Source organism: Eptatretus burgeri, chromosome 8 (assembly GCF_056783735.1).
Source record: "Eptatretus burgeri isolate ZD-2024b chromosome 8, Ebu_testis_v1, whole genome shotgun sequence".
NCBI lineage: Eukaryota > Metazoa > Chordata > Myxini > Myxiniformes > Myxinidae > Eptatretus > Eptatretus burgeri.
In genome coordinates, this window is record NC_140968.1 from 45,845,164 (window position 1) to 45,870,683 (window position 25,520).

The 25,520-nt window shown below is 40.8% G+C and overlaps 1 protein-coding gene across 14 annotated transcripts in view; it reads right to left on the reverse strand.

Annotated features, from left to right (window-relative positions):
- The window catches only part of LOC147021659 (uncharacterized), a 91,178-nt gene extending 65,944 nt beyond the window's left edge, over positions 1–25,234 (reverse strand). For 10 of the 14 annotated variants that reach the window (XM_085891860.1, XM_085891863.1, XM_085891852.1 and 7 more), the window contains exons 1-2: positions 24,942–25,234; positions 1,529–1,615 (exon numbers count right to left, since the gene is read on the reverse strand). The gene's annotated coding sequence lies outside the window, so the exon portion shown is untranslated. Of the gene's footprint in view, positions 1–1,528; positions 1,616–24,550; positions 24,572–24,941 lie in introns of those variants that run through there. The other 4 variants (XM_085891862.1, XM_085891857.1, XM_085891858.1 and 1 more) reach the window with 3 other exon arrangements.
- Positions 25,235–25,520: the final 286 nt, after the last annotated feature.

Sequence of the window (25,520 nt, forward strand, 5' to 3'; positions counted from 1 at the left end):
GCCAGGCACTGTCCACGAGGCCCGCGGGTTGCGGGGCCATCGCCGCTCCGCGTCTCATCACCAGACGGGTAGGCCCGACCCGGTCTCGGCCCCAGGCCTACCTCATTCTTGGGGTACTTCTTTTCCTTGGTTTTGGGTATGTGTTGTCGGCGCCGTCTGTGAAGTAGAATTGTATAAGTGTTGCCGTGTGCTCGGTAGTCGGTATTAGCTCTGCACTGTGTTTTCACTTTTATGTTTGCTTTTTGTGTAAATGGAATTGTGTTTTCTTTTTTGTGTGCATTTGGTGGAATTGTATTTGTGTGCTTCCCGTGTGCCGCGAATAAATGTGCTTTATTGTTGAACTGTTTCCCGCTTCGCTTCGTCTTTTTCCTCCATTGAATCCCCATCTTGCTTCACGTAAAGGGTTGGTAGTGGGCTGAATACGCCCGATAATTAATCGAACCGTCGAGGTCGACGATAACACCGCTCGGTTATTCTGATAGTACGGAACGGGTCGCTTAAGTGGCCCGTGTCCGAAGTCGACCTGCGGCGAGGTGCGATCGCCCGGTCTACCCTCCGCGTGGGTACTTAGGTAGTTCGAATTTGGCGAGCAACCCTATCCCACGCGGGGGCTGATTGGCTCGATCGCGGTGAGACCGAAAGGTCCACCCGTGACTGGTTCCCGGCGTTAGTCCGAGAGGGTCACGACTGGATTGTCCGTCCGGTGGGCGACGTGCCGCGATTCGAGTTACGTGGCCGTCGCACGCCGGCGGGCGCGAAGACCGCAACAATATATATATATATATATATATATATATATATATATATATATATATATATATATATATATATATATATACATATACATATACATATATATATACATATACATATACATATATATATACATACATACATATATACATTACACACACACACACACACACACACATACACACACACACACACACACACACACACACACACACACACACACACACACACACACACACACATATATATACATACATACATATACATACATACATACATACATATGTAGTTTTTGGTGCTACCTCTCAATTTTAGAAATTAGGCCGATGTTGACCTTTTATCCTCAAAAATAACTGATGGTTGAATATCAATGATCAATGTGCAAATCCTCTTCAAATTTCAATTCAACCAGATGAAAATTGAGGACTTTAGAAATTTGGCCTTTGTTGACATTTTGGCCAATGTTGAAACAAATGTGAAAATCCTCTTTAAATTTCAAGTTAACCAGATGAAAATTGAGGATTTTAGAAATTGCACCTTAAGATGTTGACATTTGGCCTTTGTTGACCTTCGGATGATGTCGACTTCGTGTCGACCATCGCAGGGACAGTACTTACAATCTCTGAAAGTTTCAGAATGATTGGCTAAGCGGTTTGGGCTGTAGGCCAGTGGATAGACAAACAAAAGAAACCAACAAACTAATGGAACAGATCGACATACTTGGCAAAACAAACAAATAAAGCAAGAGATTCTGCAGTCCGTGGAAGTTTCTTACCATCAGCAAAGGATCGGTGCTCTTGGCTTGAGTGGTGAGCTCATCAATAATACATCATCGTTTTCCAGCTGTTGATGATGTGTCTGTCTGGGGCAGTAATTTCCCATTTTTAATCGATTCCATACACTGTTATAATTATGAAACAGTAATCATCAAAGGAACATCACATCAAGCTGTAAGTTAAGCCAGGTTTTCAAAGACAGGAAAAAAGATAACTTTTTGATTTATCCGTTGTGAAAGTGGGAAAATTTTAGGTCTTCCCCTTCGTTGAAGCAATGCTTCAACGAAGGGGAAGGGCCAAAACGTCAGCACCTTTGCATCTTTCACAGCAGATAAATCAACCATTTCCGTCTTGTTTTCATTCACTTGTGCTGCCCACGGAGACTGCTAGTTGTGCTTGAATTAGCAACTACATATTTTTTAAAGGTTGGACAAATTTACAACATTAAGATAGCTCTGACAGTAAAGTCATTTGAGGCCACCACATGCAGAAGACATCGGCTCCAATTGAATGGTTTACAACGATGTGTTGTATGACGTCCTCATCCTTAATGTAATCGATGTACAAACTCCTTGATGAGCCATGGACACTGCTGTCATTTCTCATTATAATTTCCCGGAATGAAACATGAGGAAATGATACAAAACTTTCGATTTATACGCATAGTCATGCACATAAACATGCACACACAAGGGTTTAGGACAATAGCTGGCTCAGAAGCCAAATACAGACTGGCTTGCTCAAAGGCTACCTCTGCACTTCTAGGATGAGGAATTGTCGGGCAATTGTCAGTACGGGACAGCTCGTGAGGTGCCAAAATTCAACCAGTGAAGAATTCAGTGGCCAAGTGGTATTTTCTGCTGGTTATGGATAAAACACTAAAGGGGAGAAGGGATAAGGGATGAGGTTATTTTGCTTCCCAAAGGACCCTGCGATTAGAAAAATGTGAATACAAAACATGAAGTGCCAGACATTCACTGTAAACGAGCATAGCAGTGATTGTTGCCAGAGAAAGAATTGGGATGTGGCAATAAGCAACTACAATGTTGGAATAGGTAAACCCCTTCCAAACATTGGTGGGGAGGGGGTGATGGTGGTGGTATTTATGAAAAATGCAAAACCACCACAACAAGGTCATGCATTACAGGTCCATGCCGGAACGCCATGTCTCGAGGGATGCAACAAAAGCGACAAAATTGTGCAATCTTGCCTTGTTTCTTGTCAAAAGAGACATATCCGTTTTGTATGTGCCATGAATAATCAAATTCAGTCTGGTTTATTTGCGTCGTGTGTTGTATATTTGAATCTGATTTTTTAAAAGCAAATATTGTACTGTGAAAGCAAACTTACAAGATGGACAATCTGGGGCAAAGAAAACGAGCCAAGCTGTTTTTTGTCAAATTTTGAGCCTTACACACGCAGCACATATTCCAGTTTAAATTGATTACTCATGTTACAGTCGCTATAAACCCTTCACATGGTTTACAGCAATTTTTATGAAGAAAAAAAAAAAAACATGTTTTAAGAAGTTGTGTTCCAAAAAAACCCCCCAAAAAACAACTAAAATTACGAAATTTCCGTATTTTCACCTTTCATCTTTAAAGGCCAATATCTCAGGTAAGACAAAACAGATCAAAATTTTACACATTAAAAAATAATAATAATAAAAATAAATAAAATGAAGACAAGTCTGTTTTGAGTTGTTCTGTGTCACAAAAGAAAATTCAAAAATATATTTTACTGTTAGAAGTACTGTATACTTTTAAAGATCTGCAAAATGCATTTTTAGGGTGTTGTCATTCTTTGTGACTGTTTAGTACATTTGTAGTTTGTGTTTCAATTTGAGAATTCCTCGAAAGAAAGAGAGGTTCCATGCTTGTATATTAAAAATGGGGATATTAAAAATAGAATTGCTTGTCTTAATCAAGCAGGCAAGACATGTTCTGAAATCCACAAGCTCCTGAAGGAGGAGAAAATCTCTATTTCTCTGCCTACCATAAAGAGAATAGATCTACAGTTTCAGAAAACTGGTTCCACTGCAAGGAAGAAGGCATCTGGCAGGCCTAGAGCCACGACAAGCAAAGATGACAGGTGACTGAAATTCTTAGTTCTCCAGGAAAGAAAGAAAAGCCTGCTGGTGTTAGTGAGCTGATAAGGAGTGAACAGTCAATTACTGCCAAGGAATACCAGAAAATATTCGAGAAAGGATTACTTCCCAGCCTCCAAAAGTTATTTCCTGGAGAGGAAAGCAAATAAGTAATTTGTCAACAAGATAATGTCTCCACCCATACTGCAAAAGCCACCAAAAAGTTGTTGGAGAAAAAGTCCCTAAAACTTATGTTCTGGCCTGGTCAGAGCTCTGATTTGAATCCCAAAGAGAATCTTTGGCCTTATATTCAGCACAAACTTATTGGAAGGAAATTTGCAAATTCTGATCAACTTTGGGAAGGTGTCAAACATTAATGGGACAATATTGACATTTGTCAGTGCAAGAAGCTTTCTGAGAGTTTGATCAAAAGACTGAATTATTTTAAGAAAGCTAAGGGACAAGCCATTCCATCCTGATTTGTAGTTATTTCTGCATGTTCTGGTGTTTTATCAATGTATGGTAAAATAGTTATGACTATTTTATGTTAAATGAAATAAAAATGTTAAAAACTGACTTGGCTCATGTTTTTTGCCCCAGAGTGTGTAATTTCCATCTCTGTGGATAACAATAAAATTAAGTGTCATCATGCTGTACAGTATGTGCTGCAGAATAAAGTAGCTATACAATCTACCACTCAGTGTTTCTCTGGTCTCACTGATGTCCATCTATAGATGTCTGTGTGTAGCAGTCATAACCACAAGGGTCTCACCACCGAGTTGTTCTTGCAGTAGGATCACAGTGGGATGGATACTAGTCACATCCCGGTGCACAATTAGTCATGACCGTTTTTACTTTCTCCTCCATCCAAATATTCAGATTCTGAAGAATTTTCAGAAAATGTCGTTTTGTGATCCTTCAAGAGAAAATACTACCAGGAGCCAAAATTGATACAGTTGTTAAGAAGAGTTCAAAATTATCTGGATATTTACTTTATTTTAAATTCCATCGCAACACTATACTCACAGTGTGAGCTTGACAACAAAAGGTTGAACGACGGAGTTGTCACTGACAACATCAAGTCCAATAAAAGAATAATAATACGAAGAACCACTCCTTTGCGCATCTTCAGACACATAGATGTACTGAGTCGGGTTTTTAAAATATTTTTCGGGGATCCCGAGTCGGGTTTTTTTGAATTTTTTTCGGGGATCCTGAGTGGGGTTTTTGTATTTTTTCAGGGATCCCAAGTCGGGTTTTTTTGAATTTTTTCGGGGATCCCGAGTGGGGTTTTTGTATTTTTTCGGGGATCCCGAGTGGGGTTTTTTTTTTTTTTTTCGGGGATCCCGAGTCGGGGTATTTTTTTTTTTTTCGGGGATCCCGAGTGGGGTTTTTGTTTTTTTCGGGGATCCAGTGGGGGGGTTTTTTTTCGGGGATCCCGAGTGGGGTTTTTTGGGGGAGGGGGTCCCAAGTGTGGTTTTCGTTTTTTTCGGGGATCCCGAGTCGGGGGTTTTTCCAGGGATTCCGAGTCGGGGTTTTTTTCAGGGATCCTGAGTCGAGGTTTTTTTCGGCGATCCCGAGTCGGGGGTTTTTTTCGGGGATCCCGAGTCGGGGTTTAATGGGCTGACAGGATGGACTAAAGGTATACACACTCACCCATAAGATGTCTAGCCTGGGTTTGAATCTCAACACAGCTATAAATCGTCATCTCGGTGTTTCACAGGCAGGGTGATTCATCAATGCATGTGCCAGCTCTCCGATGGTCTGCTAGCATTCCTTGGTGGATGTTAAAGATCCCACAGTGTCCCTTGTGAAGATTCGGTGAGCTATTGCCAGCGCAATGGCTAAATCCAAAATTCCTGCCCGAACCAGCAGAGGGATTCACATCAGTGGCACAGCCATGCCCTCAGCCAATGGTGTATCCCCACAGCCTTGGAATGAAGAAGTTGGTTTTGATGGGTATCCCAGTTCGATGCATTCGGTGATCCAATTCGGAGAAATACGTATCAGTTTCACAAAAAGGAAACCTTCATGTCATTTTAGCCCCTCTATGAAATATTGCAACAGAAAAAAAAATTTCAGTCAATGTCTTTTTAACATGTGCTTTCCACCGAGTTAATCTCCTGACAAATCATTGTGTCAAATAACAAACTGCTTCAGTAATCTGATAACCATAAACCAGGCCTGGTGTTGGCTTAATCTTATATTATATATTATTTCCGAGTTTGTGGTTTCATGTTGCACTATCTTCGACTTTGTTCTGCGCTCGAGTAACGTGATATTCGGCTTACATTATCTCAAAGACCATATGAGGTGCATGGTACAAAAAAAGTAAATAAATGGTTCTGAAACAGTGAAATCGTATTCCACTTACTGCATTGAAGTAAAATTACTACTGATACTCTGCATCAGTTCCTTTCTCAAACACACCCACCCCAACATGTCGCGCAGAGCGCGGGTTATGCTAGTAGTTAAAGTGGCTGGCTTAAGATCTTCGGGTCTTGAGATCAAGTCCCTACCACACTGTTGAATTAACACCAGGTAGGTGTTGACTGAGGTTGACTCAGCCTGTTCACCCTTGAGGTCAGCAAAATGAGTACTAGCTTGCTGGTAACAGGGGGCATTGCATCAGCAGCACAGCCATGCCCCCAGAAAATGATGCAGCCAAGCAGCCACAGGTTGCATATGAATAAATAAATAAATAAACTATTATCCATTCCAAACAACTTGTGGTTAAACTTGTGAAATCTAGACTTACTGTCCACTTCCACTCTTTTATTCCGATTTTCTCCAGTTTGTAGAATTGCCTTCCAGAGACTGTTCAATTCTACACTTCCCAACATGGCTTCAATCAAGTGTGGTCATCATCATCTCACGTCACCCCACCCCCAACCTCTACCCATGATATTTTCTATCCCCATTCACCAACCATTCCTCCCCTCCCTCACCCAACCCTCTTACTTGCACATAACTGCGATTCCACTCCTCTTTTCCTGGAATTCATTCTACTGATCGTGTCCTTTTCATCCTCGTTTTACCATGTATTTTTTTAATATCTGCCATTCCTAACTTGCTCCATTCCTGGTAGCTAAAGGATAGTTGATTAAATCAGTACTCGTGGTACATCACATTTAGTCGAGAGGAGGGACATACCAAGTCATGAACAGATTTATTACACAGTAAAACAAAGGTACATGTAAGAAAACCGATATTTTCAATAGTAAATGGACATACCACATTACTTTTCATCAAAATCTCCAGAACTACCCATGCATTTCTGCATTTATTTCACAAACATAAAAATCCCACAGTGGTAGAAGTCTGTTCCAACACCTTGCAACCAGCTATGAACAGCTATCTCGACTGCCTCATAATTTTCATAGTGCTGGCCTCGAATGTGATCTTTCAAGAGCCCAAACAGGTAGTTAATCTGAGGGGACCAAGTCCGGATGGTACGGGGGAGGGGGAGAACACTTCCCAACCATTCTTTGAGATTTTCTCCAATGTCAGACATGTTATCATGTGAGGTCTAGTGTTGTCATGTTGAAAGATGACAGCTTTCTTTTCTTAAAAAAATAAAAAAATAAAAAATTGGGCACTTTTCCCAAAGTGCACGTTTCAGTTTCTTGAGTGTCTGGACATATTGAGCTGTGTTGAATGGCAGGAAATCAATGCATTCCCCATTGGGAAGGAAAGCAACCAGTATGTAGCCCTCAGCATCCCAGAAGACTGTTCCCATCACATTGCTGGTGGTGGGGGGTGGGGAAGGGGGGTTCTTCTGGCCTTCTTCCTTTTGAGAGATATGGAGTAATGCCATTCAATGTTTTTCTGCCTGATTTCTGGGTCGAAATGGTGGAAAGAATTTTCATCACCAGTTACGATACAGAACTGGAAGTCATCACCCTCAGTAGCATGTAGTTGAAGCAATTGTAATGACACATTCACACATGCATTTTTGTGTTCCTCCATAAGCAAATGAGAACAAACCTTCTGATATCGCAAGGTCACTATACTCTCATGTACTGCATGGTATCTTATGACAAACTGCGCTGCGATCTCCCTAACAATCACCCTTCGGTCCTCAATGATGAGCGAATCAACTTTGTGCTCAGTGCATTCAGTCGTGGCGTTTCCTGGCTGACCATAGCATGGCTGATCAGTGATGTTTGTATTTCCATCTTCGAAGCATTTCATCGACCTAGTGACACCGCGAGCACCCATGACAGACATCTCCGTACACCTGACTCAATCGGCCATAGATATCTGCAGCCGAGTTGTTCTCCTCTCCCTTCCTCTCCCTCTCCCATGAGGAAATCAATCACTGCGTGTTGGTGAAATAAATGTTGATGAGAGCCATTTTGTCAAAATGGATTGTGGGAACACTAGTGATGTGCATGCCTGTGTTTATATTGGAGTGGATAGAGGGATAGACAGTGCCTATAGAGAGTCCACACCCCAATTCAAAATTGTCACCTTTTTTTGCCTTATAGCCTGGAATCAAATTGCATGAATTCAGACGTTTTCCAACTTTATTTACACATTGTAACCCACAACTTCCAAGTGAAAAACAAATTTCAGAAAAATAATAAAAATACAAAACCAGAATACCTTGCTTGGATAAGTGTCCACCCTGCTGAGTTGACACTTGGTGGAAGCACTTTTGACAGCAATTACAGCTGTGAGTCTGTTGAGATAGATCTGTACCAACTTTGCACACCTTAATTGGCCAAAATTTGCCCATTCTTCTGCACAAAACTGTTCAAGCTTAGTCAAGTTGTGTGGGGAACATAGCGGGACAGCAATCTTCGTCATGCCACAGATTTTCGATTGGATTTAGGTCGGGGCTCTGACTGGGCAACTCAAGGACATTAATCTTTTTGTTCCTTAGCCACTCCAGTGTAGCTTTAGATGTGTGCTTCGGGTCGTTGTCATGCTGAAAGGTGAACCGCTGTCCCAATTTCAGCTTTCTTGCAGAGTGCAGCAGGTTTTCATCTTAGATTTTTCTGTATTTTGCTCCATCCATGTTCCCTTCTATCCTGACAAGTGCCCCAGTCCCTGCTGAGAAACATCCCTATAACATGATGAGAGAGAGAGGAGAGGAGAGGAGAGGAGAGGAGAGGAGAGGAGAGGAGAGGAGAGGAGAGGAGAGGAGAGGAGAGGAGAGGAGAGGAGAGGAGAGGAGAGGAGAGGAGAGGAGAGGAGAGGAGAGGAGAGGAGAGGAGAGGAGAGGAGAGGAGAGGAGAGGAGAGGAGAGGAGAGGAGAGGAGAGGAGAGGAGAGGAGAGGAGAGGAGAGGAGAGGAGAGGAGAGAGGAAAGCCTCACCACATGTCGCTATACATTCCGGGAGAGAAACAGACAGAGAGACACAGAGAGCCACAGAGAAAGGGAGAGAAAGACAGAGAAAGAGAGAGAAAGAGAGAGTGAGGAAGAGGGGAGAGTGAGGAGGTGGAGCCTCAAAAATTTGTTGGGAAATTTTCAACGAGTAAACAAGCAGTCATAGACTGGTACTTACGAAATCGTCAACTTGACCTCTGACCTTGTCTAATAAAAGCTGTCTCCAGAGAAGGTGGCGACGCAAACCACAAGTTTCTACGATGATTCTGTACCAAACCTCTCATAAAACATCCGATTTTTACCAGAATTTCGACAATCGAGTGTTAAGCATACTTAACCGTTACCAAAATTGAAGACAGGATTGAAATTGACTTTAAAACGAGCGCGTAATGCCGTGTGTTACAATCCCCCTCATTAGCATAATCTTCAGTTTAGCCTCTGATATGACACCCGACATAAATCTCATAAAACATCCGATTTTTACCAGAATTTCAACAACCCAGTGTTAAGCATACTTAACAGTTACCAAAAGTGAAAACAGAATTGTGATCTGAGTTAAAACGAACTCATAACGTCGACCGAAGCAAAAAATCTCCATTTCTCCACGCAATTATTTGATATTATTTTATCAAAGTCACAAAACCGTAATATTCGGCCATCCACCAACAATCTTTACATAATCCGACGGCTTAGCGAGTCAGGCATGCGACGATAACCTTTATTGGTATAAAAAATGAATTTTAAACACCATCTTTATCGAAAACACCGTCAGCGCGCACACGCAAAACCTTTACGTGACTCAACGACGCGTCTGCTCGAGTGCGTTGCACCACGTGACGAGCCGTGACGCGGCGAGTGAAATATTTTTTATACAATCTTAAAATGTCTCCAAAACATCCGATTTTTACCAGAATTTCGTCAACCGAGTATTAAGCGTCCGAAGTGATCGCAAAAACCGAAGACAAAATTAAAATCGAAGTTAAAACGAACTCGTAACGTCGACCGAAGCAAAAATACTCCATTTCTCCACATGAATTTATGGAATTATGTTTGACCTCACTGTGACCTTGACCTTTGACCGATTTTGACCAAAATCTAATCAGCGCTAGCCATCACCCTAATGATATCACGTGGCGCAATTTGACATTGTTACCTCCTTCCGTTCTTGAGTTATCCTGCCGACAAACAAACAAACACACAAACACACACACAGAGGACGGAAGTAATCAATATACTTACGAAATCTTGAGATTTCGTAAGTAATAAATTCCTACATTATTACAATATTTTCCAATACTCTGATGGAACTTGTAGTTCACTTGTTCCGTTGCTTTATTCATTCTAATCTTCCTGTTATGTTAATCATTCTTGTAATTTGATCTTTCATTTAATTTATTTTGCCTTCCTAACTCGAGAGATTTGCCCATGGAGATTCCAGCCACAGCCGTGGGAGCCTTCACGGCTGTCCTGCTGGTTAATTAGGGTACCATGCCTACAAGGCTGGGGAGCCTATTGTTTTTCTTCTTTCTTTATTATAATTTTTCTTATTCCGCCAGCAATGTTTGGTATTATTTTTTTCGCTTTTAAATTCATTTTCTCAGCAACCGTTCATCCGATCGACATGAATATTTCATCTTAGTATGTGTCTCTTTTCATAGAATATTTAATTGATAATTATGACATCAAAGGTCACGTGGTACGGGCGCCATCTTTGAAAATCCAAACAACTTTGGACCTATGTATCTCAGAAACCGCACCATGCAAAAAATTGAAACTTGATACATGGAAAGAACTCCCCATGGTGAAGAAGTGTGATTTTTTTGTGACATCATCGGTGAAGTGGTATCCCGGTGAAAATTTGATACGTAGAATGCTGCATTCGAAATATTTGAAATTTCTTGAGCGTCATCTACACAACTCACTGAAGAACAAACAAAAAAACATTCTGACGTCATGGGTCACGTGGTAAAGAAGTCATATTGCTTTGAATTTGTTTTTTTAAACATCTTCTCCTGAACTGCTGGTCAGATTGAGGGGAACTTTACATGCATGTTCCCCAAGACATGGGTGTACAAGATTGTTAATGACCAATTGATGTCACATGGTTTGGCAGCCATATTACATTGAAGAAAAATATTAAATAATGTTTTCTTTGGAGCTGCTTAATCAATCAACGTAAAACTTCAATTATGATCTCGTAGACATTGGGAGTGTATGTGTTAAATTTCAGCCTCATCAGCCACGTGGTCTGACAACCAGAATTATTTTATTGTTTGAATCTGAGAACTTTTTTTTTGAATAAGGCTCACTTGGCTGCGCCTGGATGGGGTTGAGGGTAGAGGAGTATCAATTCAATTGATAATGCCGATGGCCCTGCAAAAAAAAGGGTCACCTGAGTATGTAATAAATAGATGGGACGTGGCTTGTTACCAGGTCCATAACTTGTCAATTCCATGTCGTAGAGAGACGTGTGGGGCCTCGTTAGACTCGGGTGAGTCCAGATTTACCCCCTGCACCACTGGTGTAAACATTTATTACTTCCTGTTCAGATTATTTGGACACCAAATTCACTTGATACCGACTTTGGATTCAGGAAAAAGGTTTAACTGCGTACGTAATAAATAGATTGAATGCGGCATGTTACTCGGTCCATAACTCATCAATCCTGCATTGTAGAGAGACATTTGGGGCCCCGTTAGACTCGGGGGAGTGCCAGTTTACCGTGTGGACCCATTGCGCCAACATTTATCAATTTGTGTTCAGGTAATTTATACATCAATTCAATTGATACCGATGATATCCCCAGGAAAGAGAACTAACTGCAGACGTAATAAACAGATTGAACACTTCGTGTTACCAGTTGGTAACTCGTCAATCCCATGTTGTATCAAGGCCGGACGTCTTGGTACCCGGTCATCACTGCCAGCAGTTATAAATAGTACAGGCATTTTAGCAGAAATATTTGGTCAACCTCTCACAAATTGCAACAAAAGCAAACAACAGATTTTGATTCCTAGATATGTCCTCAGTGACAGAAAAAAAGTCCTAAGGGATGGTCCGGGGGGGAAAGTCCTGAAATCATGGAAATCCAATATGGCTGCCACCCGGCTTCGGGGAAAACGAGAAAATTGTAAAGATTGATATTTTAAGATGTAAATGTATGTTTTTCTGCATTCTAATTGTTTCTAGTTATGGTCAGTATATTGATATACAAGATTAATTATAAAAAAGTAAAATATATTGAGGGTAAAATAAAAAAATTATAGCTTTTTTGTCCAAAAATGTCAATTTTTTGTCCCAAAAAAAAAATATTTACCTGATACTGATTTTGGCTCCTGGGCCCCAAAAAATAAGAAACTTTGAAGACACAAGATGAAATCAAGTCTATGGCAATACAATATAATTATGTAAATCATTGAAACATGACAAAATTCATAATTCCACTCGGGGCAATCACATCTGCCTGACGAAGGTTTCGAAATGAAAATGAAAATTCGCATTAAACTCAGAAACTACATCCATTATAAACTTACTATACATGTTGAGAAAAATCAAGAGTATTAAAGTTAGAACTCGACAATGTCGTCATCATCCTCATCATTGTCACATGGAGTGTTTGTGCAGCCAGAGCCCCTGCAGTTTCCACAAGCTGGAGTGCACTCAATGTTGTGCTTCTTGCATGTGCATCTCATGGTGCTACATTCAGCCTGGCAGTTGCACCTAATGACACGTTACATCTTTTCAGGAGCTGGAGCTATTGATGTCTGAAGTGGTACAAAACCCTCGTCACACTTCTGCCAACCACAGTCTGTGGAAGAAGTATGCAAGTCTGACGTCTTGAAACGAATTAAAGACCACCTTCAGAAGCATGCAGAGTCTGCAAAGATATCTTCTAGAACGTCAATGCTCTGGGTTCAGTATATGGACATGCTAGACATTCTACCCAAATACATCCGGGCAGAGCGCACTGGGAACTGGGCACTACATCTACAGGCCATCCAGGAAATGCTGCCTTACCTGGCAGCCTCGGGCCACAACCTGTATGCCAAATCTGCGAGGGTGTATCTGCAGCAGATGTCCAACCTCAAAATTCAACATCCCAATGTCCAACAACGTTTTGATGAGGGGTTCCATGTGGTTCGACGAAGTGATCGCATGTGGGCAGGTCTTTCATCTGACCTGATCATCGAACAAGTTCTGATGAGAAGTTTTAAGACCAGTGGAGGGCTCACACGAGGGCGAGGAATGACAGAGCAACAACAGCTGGTATGGCTACTATCAATGCCTGCCTGTGCAGAAATAAACCAGGCAATGCAGGAGCTCACAGGTGTGAACGACAACACTGGAGAGCAGAAGAAGGACATGACCAAGGCAAGACAATCTCGTGACTGGAAGGACACGCTATCAGCTCTTCAGTATTTACAGGAACGGAATCCGTTCAGTGGTGATCCACGTCTGAGGAACATTGCCACAGGAGTTCATGCACACCCCACCGTCAACGTCGATACAGCACATGCTGTAGGAGGCAAAATATTGAAATCTATGGATGGGAAAACACCTGCTGAGTACACATTTAAGAGGAAAGACAAAGTTGTCACCCTCAGCATGAAGTCATCTGCCAAGATTGATGGAGAGCAAGTCCAGGTTGACCCACAACTCCTCTTCCAGAGACTGATCACTGTTGCACAGACAGCAGAAGAACTGGAGTCAGCCTTCAAATATGTACTGTGCAGCTATCCACCAGCCCTCTTTGATTCCTCTCTTCAGCCCCGAGAAGCACACAAGCCAGTCTTTGCTGATGCCATCTGGGATCTTCTTGGATCCGATGTCCCAGCCAATATCCCCAATGATGGGCAACAGTATGTTTTTGATGGCGGGGCACTTGTTCAACGCATTCCATGGTCTCGTGGATCTACATATAGAGACATATGCCACCAGTACACTGATTATATATGTAACGAAGAAGTACGGAGATGCCATAGTCGTGTTTGATGGTTATGAGAGTACCAACACGAAGGACATGACACACCAGAGACAGTCTAAAGGGAATGCTGGCACTACTGTGACGTTTACAGCTGACATGCATCTCACAATGAAGAAGGAACAGTTTCTTGTAGCCTCACAATGCCAATCGGCAGAATAAACAGTGATTCATTTTTATGTTGAGTGAAGAGCTTCAGAAGAAGAACTGTGAGACACACCATGCCTCAGGGGATGCTGATCTCCTGATTGTACTGAAGGCCGTACAGTCTGCTATTGTCACCAACACTGTGTTAGTTGGTGATGACAGACCTCCTCATCCTCCTATGCTACCATGCAAGCTTAGAATCCCATGACCTCTTATTTTGTCCCAAGCCAAAGAAGAACACAAAGAAGCCTCGCATCTGGAACATCAAGGCTACAAAGAAAATGATTGGTACAGACATATGTAAGCACATACTGATTCTACATGCAGTTCTTAGGTGCGGCACGACATCTCGTCTTCATGGGATTGGAAAGGGAGCTTCCCTCAAAAAGTTCAAAGCAAACAACACATTCCGTGAGCAGGCCAAGGTTTTTGATACATATCCAGCTTCTGTATGTGATGTGGCAGATGCAGGAGAAAAAACATTTGTCATAATCCACAACAGAAAGTCAACTGACACCCTGGGCACCCTCCGGTATCAGCGGTACTGGGACAAGGTAGCTTGGAGCTCCTCCCACGTGCAACCACAGACGTTACTACCAACATCAGAAGGAGCAAAGTATCACAGCCTGCGCATGTATCTGCAAGTCCAAGAATGGAAGGGATGTGCAGATGAACTTCTTCCGACAGACTGGGGTTGGCAGAAGTGTGACGAGGGTTTTGTGCCACTTCAGACATCAATAGCTCCAGCTCCTGAAAAGATGTAACGCGTCATTAGGTGCAACTACCAGGCTGAATGTAGCACCATGAGATGCACATGCAAGAAGCACAACATTGAGTGCACTCCAGCTTGTGGAAACTGCAGGGGCTCTGGCTGCACAGACACTCCATGTGACAATGATGAGGATGATGACGACATTGTCGAGTTCTAACTTTAATACGCTTGATTTTTCTCAACATGTATTGTAAGTTTATAATGGATGTCGTTTCTGAGTTTAATGAGAATTTTTATTTTCATTTCGAAACCTTCGTCAGGCAGATGTGATTGCCCCGAGTGGAATTGTGAATTTTGTCATGTTTCAATGATTTACATAATTATATTGTATTGCCATAGACTTGATTTCATCTTGTGTCTTCAACGTTTCTTTTTTTTGTCCAGGTGCCAAAATCAGTATCAGGTAAATTTTTTTTTTCAGGACAAAAAATTGACATTTTTGGACAAAAAAGCTATAATTTTTTATTTTACCCTCAATACATTTCACTTTTTTTATAATTATTCTTGTATATCAATATACTGACCATAATTAGAAACAATTAGAATGCAGAAAAACAGATATTTACATTTTAAAATATCAATCTTTACAATTTTCTCATTTTCCCCGAAGCCGGGTGGCGGTCATATTGGATTTCCATGATTTCAGGAATTCCCCCCGGAGGATCCCTTAGGACTTTTTTTCTGTCACTGAGGACATATGCAGGAATCAAAATCTGTTGAGTTTGCTTTTGTTGCAATTTGTGGGAGGTCATCCGACAGTTTGACTGCACTAAAAGTGGCAGTTCTTTTTCGGGTACCAAGCCTTACAGGCTGGGTAACCCATTGTTTGATTTCTGTTTATTATTACTAGGGTCCCAAGCCTTACAGGTTGGGTAACCTGTTGTTTTTCTTCTGTTTATATGTCATTTTTAGCTCGCCTGTTCGAAGAACAGAGAGCTATAGCGATACCCCCGGCGTGAGCGTCAGCGTCAGCGTGAAAATGTTAAAGTTTTTGGTGCAAGTTATTTTTTCCTTTCTAATGTTTTTATCTACCACTATTTTTTATATGCCCGATATATATATATATATATATATATATATATATATATATATATATATATATATATATATATATATATATATATATATATATATATATATATATATATATATATATATATATATATATATCGGGGTGTATTATGTGATAGCGGTCGCCCGTCCGTCCGTCTGTCTGTCTGTCTGTCTGTCCGTCTGTCCGTCTGTCCGTCTGTCCGTCCGTTCCTGTCCGCACTCTAACTCCCAAAGTTTTCAACTTTCACGTTTCATATTTGGTACATAGGTACAGACTGTGGAGACGGTGTGTCGCGACATACGTTCGTTATCTAAAGTGGTTGCCATAGCAACCAGGATGCTGTTTTCCATGTTGTAGCACAATTCTGTATACACCTTCTTGTTCGGGCGTATATTGTGCTCACTTGCCCTCTTGTTAGTGATTACAATATACAAATACATATATTGCTTTAAAATTATTTGGATCAGACTTCACTGCAATGCTTTATTAAAAATATTAATTATTAGACAAGTCTTTTAAAAACGATAAATGTATAAACAGGCGAGCATTGGGTGGCTTTGACACCAACTCTGGTTCTTATTCCGCCAGCAATTTTCAGGTTGTTTCGCTTAAAAATAAATTCATTTTCTCAGCAACCGCCAGTCCAATCAACACAAAATTTTCACCATAGTATGTATCTTTTTTCGTATAATATTTAATTGATAATTATGTCAGAGGTCACGTGGTACGGACGCCATCTTTGAAAAACCGAAAAACTTTGGGCCTCTGCATCTCCAAAACTGCAAAATGGAAAAAAAATGAAATTTGGCACATGGCAAGAACTCTCCATGGGGAAGAAGTTTGATTTTTTTTCATGATGTCATCAGTGAAGTGGTATCCCGGTGAAAATTGGACATGTAGAACACTGCATTTGAAAATTTTGAAATTTCTTAAGTATCATCTTCGCAACTCACAGAAGAAGAAAAAATTATGACATCATAGGTCACGTGGTTCGGCAGCAATATTGTTTTTAATTTTTTTTAATTTTTAATCTTCTCTAGAATAGTTGGACAGATTGAAGTGAAAAACATTACACACATGTCCCCCATGACATGCTTGTTAAAATTTGTTAACTCATAATTGATAGGTCAACATGGTTTGGTGGCCACATTGAATTTACCCTAAAACCCACAAAAATCTTCTTCTCCAGAACGGCTGGTCAGATCAAAGAGAAACTTCACACACATTCTCTAAGATGAGGGGATACAAAAGTTTGTTCAGGAATAACGATCTTTCCTGGGAAAACCACATTTGTCTGATATATGTCCACCCCATATATTTCTGCAGGGTGCTCAAGGTCTGCCTGCAACCCCCTTCTGGTAAAACTACCAACATCAAGAATCACTGCTCAGTTTCATTCTTTGATTCCTCTTTTCCCACCTTTGGAATAAACTCACACATTCTCTTCAATCCCACTCTTCCCTCCAGGTCTTCAAAACAGCTGTTCACCACCATCTCTTATCTTCCCCCATCCAAAACCACGATCTTTTCTACCCCCGCTAATCCACCCCAAACCCACCTCCTTAAAATTCGCTGCTTTCCTTCCTGAAAGTCCCTGTCATGTGAGGACCTGAAAAGTTCCTGTTGTGTCTATCTTGTTTATCGTGTAGCCTGCCCCATCCCTCTCCCTTCCACAGCGTTTTTGCCTTCCCTCTCCCACCCCTTGTCTCACGTTCTGTGTGTTAGCTCTCATACGAGCCTCGGTTGTTTATACAAAAAACAAAATTTTTTTTTTTAGGTCACATGGTTTGGCAGCCATATTGGATTTAATAAAAATATTAAATGTTTACTCTGGAACCGCTGCATAAATCAATATGCAGCTTCACAATTATGATCGAGCAGACATGGGGAATGTACGTTTTAAATATGAACCCAATTGGCCACATGGTTTGGCAGCCATATTGGATTGAAGTGAAATATTAAATAATTATTTCTCTGGAACCACTTCATCGGTCAACTTCAAACTTCAGTGATGATCTAGTAGACATGGGGAATGTACGTTTCAAATTTCAACCTGATCGGCCACAAGGTCTGGTAGCCATAATTATTTGAATCTGAGAACTTTTAGAATTTTTTTTTTCAGCACAAAGCTGACTTGGCTGCGACTGTATGTGTTTGAGGGTACAGGAGTAGCAAATCATTTGATGCCAATGATAGCCCCAGGAAAAACGGTTGTGTACATGATAAATAGATGGAGCACGGCCTGTTCCTCAGTCCATAACTTGTGAATCACACCATGTGGAGAAACGTGTAGGGCCTCATTAGACTCAGGGGAATCCTGCTTTACCCTCTGCACCCATGGTGTCAACATTTTTAACTTTGTGTTCAGTTTATATAAACACCATTTCAATTGATACCAACTATGTATTCAGGAAAAAGGGCTAACTGCATACATAATAAAAATATTGAATGCGGCATGTTACTCGGTCCATAACTCATCAATCCCGCATAGTAGAGAGACGTGGGGGTGGGGGGGGGCTTCGTATTACTCAGGGGAGTTCCGGTTTACCCTGTCCACCCATGGTGACATTTCCCGCACATTTATTACTTCGTGTTCAGGTAATTTAAACACCAAATTAATTGATACCGATGTCTCCAAGAAAAAGAGTCAACTGCAAACATAACAAGTGAAATCCTTCAATACAGCGCGTGTGGTGAATCAAATGAGTACACTAATGTTAAAATATGCAATTTATGCTTTTTCAGTTGAAAAACAATTAAAAAGCGTACTTAATATTTGAAATGTAAAAATCTTGTTATTATTGTGATAAGCACCTTTATATTTATAACAGAAGGAATGAAATCGTTCGATACAGTGTGGTAGGAGGCCGCAAAAGAATGATTGTAAGTAAATTTCAACTACTAATGCATGATGAAACACTTGTTTATGGCTAATATTAAAGAGAATGATGGCATAAGAACTTAGCTTTCTGCGTTTGGCGCGAAATGCCATGGTGGACGGAAATGACGTCTTTTGTTTGTTCGTTCGTACATGAGGGGAGCGTTTCTTCGTTTTTTTTTCCGTCAAGCAATAAATTAAATGGTTTTCACATATATAACACATTAGTATCACAAATTTCCATTGAAATGCTCGGGTATTTCCATCAATTCTCGCCATTTCCGTCGAGGTTACGCACTGCATCTACCGGATGGCCGTCATTGGCTGTCTTGAGGCACGTGGGGGGGGGGGGACACCGGACCCACCGGAGACGTGGTAGACGATGCCGGGGACATTTCAAACTCGGTGCAATTGTATACAGCGCACGCGCTGTAATAAATAGATTGAACACTTCGTCGTCGTACTCAGTCTGTAACTCACCAATCCCATGTTGTATCAAAGCCGGAAGTCTTGGTACCTGGTCATCACTGCCAGCAGTTATAAAGTGGCAGTTCTAGTTATTTAAGTGGCAGTTCTAGTTATTTTTGTTTCACTCAATAAACTTACACTTTCGGCACATTCCTTAATCTTTTCTTCACTCAATAGAATTCGCAAAACAGTAGAAAAAATTAAGTTTAACGATTTGGCAATTTGTAAATATGGAGGAGGAGGGATCACAGCCTTGTTTGCATTCAGTAAACAAGAATCGTCAATTTCTTTTAATTTTCAGATTTCAACACTTAATTAGTCCACATGCTCCCTCCAAAGACAGATTTTGATTATACACTGTCGGACCCTGACATTTGCAGTGATTCTTCACCATTGAGAGATAGGGCCAAAAACAATATATAGCATGATATTTCAAAACTGTATTGGGCCCGTTATGTTCTTGTGGTTCAGGCATTACGTGGCAGAGGTATGCACTGTACCGGGTGTCTTTCTTGTGTTATGTGTTTCAGTTTTCAAGGCACAGAAAAAAGTATACGTACTGACGGGTGTTAACCTATTTCTTAAAAAAACATAATATATATATATATATATATATATATATATATATATATATATATATATATATATACATATATAAATAAATAAATAAACAAACAAACAAACAAATAAATGTACCCCTTTAATATGAACTTTTCTTGAGCATGACTTGGTTCCTCCTAAGAACACAAGAGTAGCACAGCATGTACACAAGATTTTTTGATTGTGCCTTATTTTCTATTGTCTGGCATTTTCCACAAGCAATTTCATGTCCCTTCTTTTCTATAGTTTACCACATGGCACATACCATATAAAGGGGAATTTTCCCCAATAATCCTCTTCAAATTCCAAGTCAATCGGATGAAAATTGACAATTTTAGAAATTCGGCCAATATTGACCTTAACAATAATTGGGAGTTGAATTCAATGACCAAATGTGCAAATCCTCTTCAAGTTTCAAGTGAATCGGATGAAAATTGACAACTTTAGAATTTCAGTATATGTTGACCTCAAAAATAATTGGTGGTTGAATTTAGTGACCTGATATGCAAATACTGTTCAAATTTCAAGTGAATCGGATGAAAATCGAGGACTCCAGAAATTTGTCCGACGTTAACCTCAAAAAGAATTGGTGGTTGAATTCAGTGAGGTGATTTGAAAATGATGTTCAAATTTCAAGTGAATCGGATGAAAATTGACAATTTTTAGAAATTTGGCCTATGTTGACCTAAAAAAATAATTGGTAGTTGAATTCAATGACAAAATGTACAAATGTTCTTCAAATTTCAAGTCAATCGGATGAAAATTGAGGACTTCAGAAGTTCGGCTGATGCTGACCTTAAAATAGTTGGTGGTGGAATTCAGTGACCTGATATGAAAATCCTGTTGAAATTTGTCAATCGGATTAAAATTGAAGATTTTAGAAAATTGGACTCTATTGGTTGACCTTTGGCCTATATTGACCTCAAAATAATGACCGCAATATCACATGGTCATGTAACATGTGGTAAAGTTTCAATTTCCTCCGCTGAACAGTTTTTGATCTTAACAAAATGCAGACACGTACGACGTACATACGTATGCTACCGATGGAGACTTTTCGCTTTGAGAGTGCAGGATAATGAGTATGTGCAATTGTAGACGACTTAGTTGATGCATATCCATAAATGATAGATTGTGCTGCCCTCTGGCGGAAACAAAACAGAATTGCACGATGTTTCTCATTTGTGGATGATGCATGGATCTATATTAATATTTCGGCATGCCCCTTTCTTTGTTCCACCATCAGATTTTTGTTACTGCATGAAATGAAACAAGCTTTGACATATATAGTAATGATATTATTGTATTCCTTAAGAGGCCCCTCAAAATTCGTTTTGATGATTATGGTAGTTAAATCTTATTATTATCTATATTAATATTTTGGCACGCCCCTTTTTTTGTTCCACCATCAGATTTTTGTTACTGCATGAAATGAAACAAGCTTTGACCTATATAGTAATCTGATGGTGGAAAATCTGATGGTGGAACAAAAAAAGGGGCGTGCCAAAATATTAATATACATGATATTATTGTCTTCCTTAAGAGGCCCCTCAAAATTCGTTTTGATGATTATGGTAGTTAAACAGTTCATGTTTTCCATTTGCAAAATGGGAGGAATTATTGCACAAAAAAGAAATAAAAATGTTTCCCATTTTTTAGAGGACCACTAAGATGAGTTCGTAAAACCTTTTGTAGAGTATGTTATTATTAATCACTATACGCCATAGTAAATTGCTCATGTTATTGAGCTGTCAATAAGCTATCAATCATAGACATATAAAAAACTCACTTGAGTATTCATATCTCTATTTCAATGCGTAATATCAAGCGGTACCTTCATGATGATCAAATAAAACCAGTCTCGATGTCCGTCCGTCCGTATATCTGTTCACAATCAAACCGATTGTGATGCATTTTAAGGCTTTCAGAGATCTTTGGAGAGATTACCTACATCCCGCACGGTGCTGTTTTTATTATTCCTACTGCAGTTCATTAGAACATAGATCGTGGATGGATGCGCAGATCCAAGGAGAATAACTATAGCTGTAAAGAACAATTGATATTATAATAAATTGTTTATTTAAAATATCTTCAAATTTTGTGAGTTTTTAGTTAGTTGTGAAATATTAGGTCCTCAGGTCTCCGCATAGTGGCGTACAGGCTTAAGTCGTACTTCTGTTTACTACCGAAGAAAATCACAGAACCATCCGATCGACATGCTGTTAACAGTTTCAGAATCAGCTAAAATCTACAAGATATGAATATGTAGACGAAACTGATCCGGTCTTTTGGATCACTTTAAAGTTGGGTGCCCTGTAATTTTAATGCGCTCTATGGATCCTCCGGAACTCCCGAATGGTACTCATTGTGTAGTCACTAAACAACGTGGAAATGTCATCGAAGTGGAGCTACTGCGGGACAGTCGAAGGGGAAAACCTGAATGATAATCAATGGATAAAAATGATATAATATATTGTTTAAAATACATTCATGCTATCTGTCTTTTACCATATGTTGCCAGTGACGCCCGTCCAAGAAGGGCACCTTTACTAGTAATTGAATATGAGCAAGAAATAGCAAAAATCAAAAACTATGGCAATTAGGTGGAATTTGTTTCGAAAGGCATCAATTAGACGTATTGCCGATGTATATTCCAAGTTTCAGCTTGTTTCAACATATAGCTTTTGATATATGAGCACCAACACATTTTGGACGGACGGACAGACGGAAGCGAGATTCTTGAGGGTTTTCGTTAAAATACTCAAGAATGCCGAAATAGATGTTGCTGAAATTTGGAACATATTACCTCGACGTAGAAAGGATTTACTTCTGAAACTTGCAGCCAATTTCATCCAGTGGAAGACAACAAACGAATTTCCAGTTCCTGTGTTAAAGTTGCATTCAGAGAAACAAGTCCTGGCGAGGGTCTGCAATCTCCGATTGCTCTTTTTATGTTGCAATTAGAATGCCATGGCATTTAAGGACCTATTAAGCTGCTCTATGCACTTAAAACATGGACCGAAGACCCCACGCTATACACTCAAGTGTGTGTTTAAAACATGGGAATTCTTCTGGATTCTTTGTAGTTAATTAGCCAATCAACTCAATAGATCATGACGATCGTTTTGGTGAATCACATTCCATATCAGAAAGCTCCAATAGAACTCCACAACAACACAACAGACACAGAGACCTCGTCCATTTGTAGTAGTAGAGAATAAGATCGTTTAAAAAAAAGACAAAAAATAAGTCAGTGAAGCCGCCCGTCGATGACTATACGTCCATTAATTACGTACCGTTTTAACATCAGTTGCACGATGAGTACATGTACGTCTATTAATCATGTGGTATCGGAATGTACGTTTTAAACCTTTTGACCCTTTGGACTGCCGTGACCCCTCAGACCTTTTAAGACCCCCAAAGGACCCTTAAGACCACCAAAATAATTTAAGACCCTTTCAGACCCCAAAGACCCCCCACTCCCCCAAACACCTAAGACCCTTTAAGACCTTGAACATCCCTTAAAATACCTAGGAAACCTCAGACCCTTTAAGACCCCTTAGGACCCCCAAACACACATCAGGTACCAAGATCCTCAAGACCATAATAATGATAATAATAATAATACCATTAATTTCACGCCATAAAAGCACATAAGGCTGCCGAGGCTGTTTCATTTGGCTAAGAAGTGTAGACCTGGACGGGTTGCCACTCCGACACAGGATACTCGAATGACTCATCACCCCAGTAAGCTGGTACTCATTTTGCCAACCTCAGAAGGATGTCAGGCTCCATCAACCCACCTGGTGTTATTTCAACGGAAAGACAGGGCTTCAACTCAGGACCTTAAGATCTTCAGCCAGCACCAGACTTTTTATACCCTGGAATACCTTTTATATCCCCTTTAGACCCCTCTTATACCCCCTTTAGACCCCTTTTATACCCCAAAAGTCATTATGACCTCTCAGACCTTAACACCATATAGACCCCTTACAACCTTCAGGTGGATTAGAAAGCTTGGACCGTTGAGCTTCATTGTAATCGTAGTACTGCAGCATAGCAAACCAATTGTTCAAATTTGCATAAAAGCACCAAAATTGGTACACGTAGAATAATGTATTCTGAACAATTCTAGATATGGAGCCACCCGAGATTTTGCCTTGGTCAGCTTTGGCTGCTTTGGCTGACCAAGGCAAAATCTCGGGTGGCTCCATATCTAGAATTGTTCAGAATACATTATTCTACATGTGTACCAATTTTGGTGCTTTTATGCAAATTTGAACAATTGATCTGAAATATCAGACTACGCTGCTGGACTATCGGACCTTTTCAGACCCTTTCGTTTTTCCATGCTTGAAAGATTAGACCCTTTCGACTCCGAGATTGGAAGGTATCCTTTAGATTAGACCATCGATATAATCTTTTAATCGCACAACAAACAAACATGTATAGAGTCTCCTTGCAAAACAATGTACACTTTTTCATCACGTGATGCGCAAACTCGACCCACCGCGTGGGGGAAGGGGGGGCGTGTTCTGATCGTAATAATAAGAAGAATCAACAAGAACAATAGGCTCGCAGGTCCACATGGCGCTCGAAGCGAAATAAAAACAAACAAAACAAAAAAAAAACACCAAAATCAGTTCCGAGACACAAACTTCTGCCCAGAATTGTTAACTCGTTTGGTTTGTGCAAACTGACCGATGTGTAAATGATGAGTGAACGAACAACACGTTAATCAGTCGTGGAGGAGTGGAAGTCAATCGCTGAACAATCCCACGTGGCGAGCACATGGACAGGCAGGAGCAATCGATCACCGATCGCAGGCAAAGCCAGATGAGACCCTTGGCAAATTTGTTGATCCCATGTGTGAAGGTGTTTTCCTTCACAACCACGTGGCGACCCCCCTCAACACTTATTTATTTATTTATTTATTTATTTGTTTTCTCTCTCTCTCTCTCTCTCTCTCTCTCCCCCCACGTGCACCTTTATCGAGACTCCATTAGAACACATTTCGGAGTTATTATTGTTGGTGACACGAGACTTGCGAGTTGCGAACAAGCCCGGCCGAATTCACTTCGCGGATGCTCACCTCGATCCAAGGAGATCCACGCAGGACCCTCGTGGCGCCGTTTCCCGAAACCAGACGGCCCGACGCCAGTTCGCACGCTCGTTCCACGCGCTTTCGTTTATTTATTACGACTGTACTCGTAAAAAAAAACATACAAACTCAACGTGTGGGAAAAAGGGACGTTGCACTGTGAAGCGAAACAAACTGCGCCACGATGTGTGGCGATAGTAACTCCTCCCGTGCGGGTTACACAACAGAAGTACGAGGAGCTTCCTCGAACGAAGCTCGAGCGCGTGAAACGCGGGTCGAACCACCTAATTAACATATTCATGAGAGGGCGTGGCCGCACTGTACCCGGTGGTGGTCGCGCTCGAGCTTTGCGCCCGTCACCGACACAGTCCGTTCTTTGCTTCGTCCGAACAGTGGAGAATTATGTGTCGATGGAATATTTTACATCGACATATTTTCCTGAGGTAACCTCGCGAGAGAAGTCCATTTTGGGGACACGGAGACATCGTCTTGTCACGGTGCCCCGTGGTGGTTCCACCCGACGGGTCCCGTTATTTTACCGACCGGTCACCAGGGGGCAGCGCGACCCCG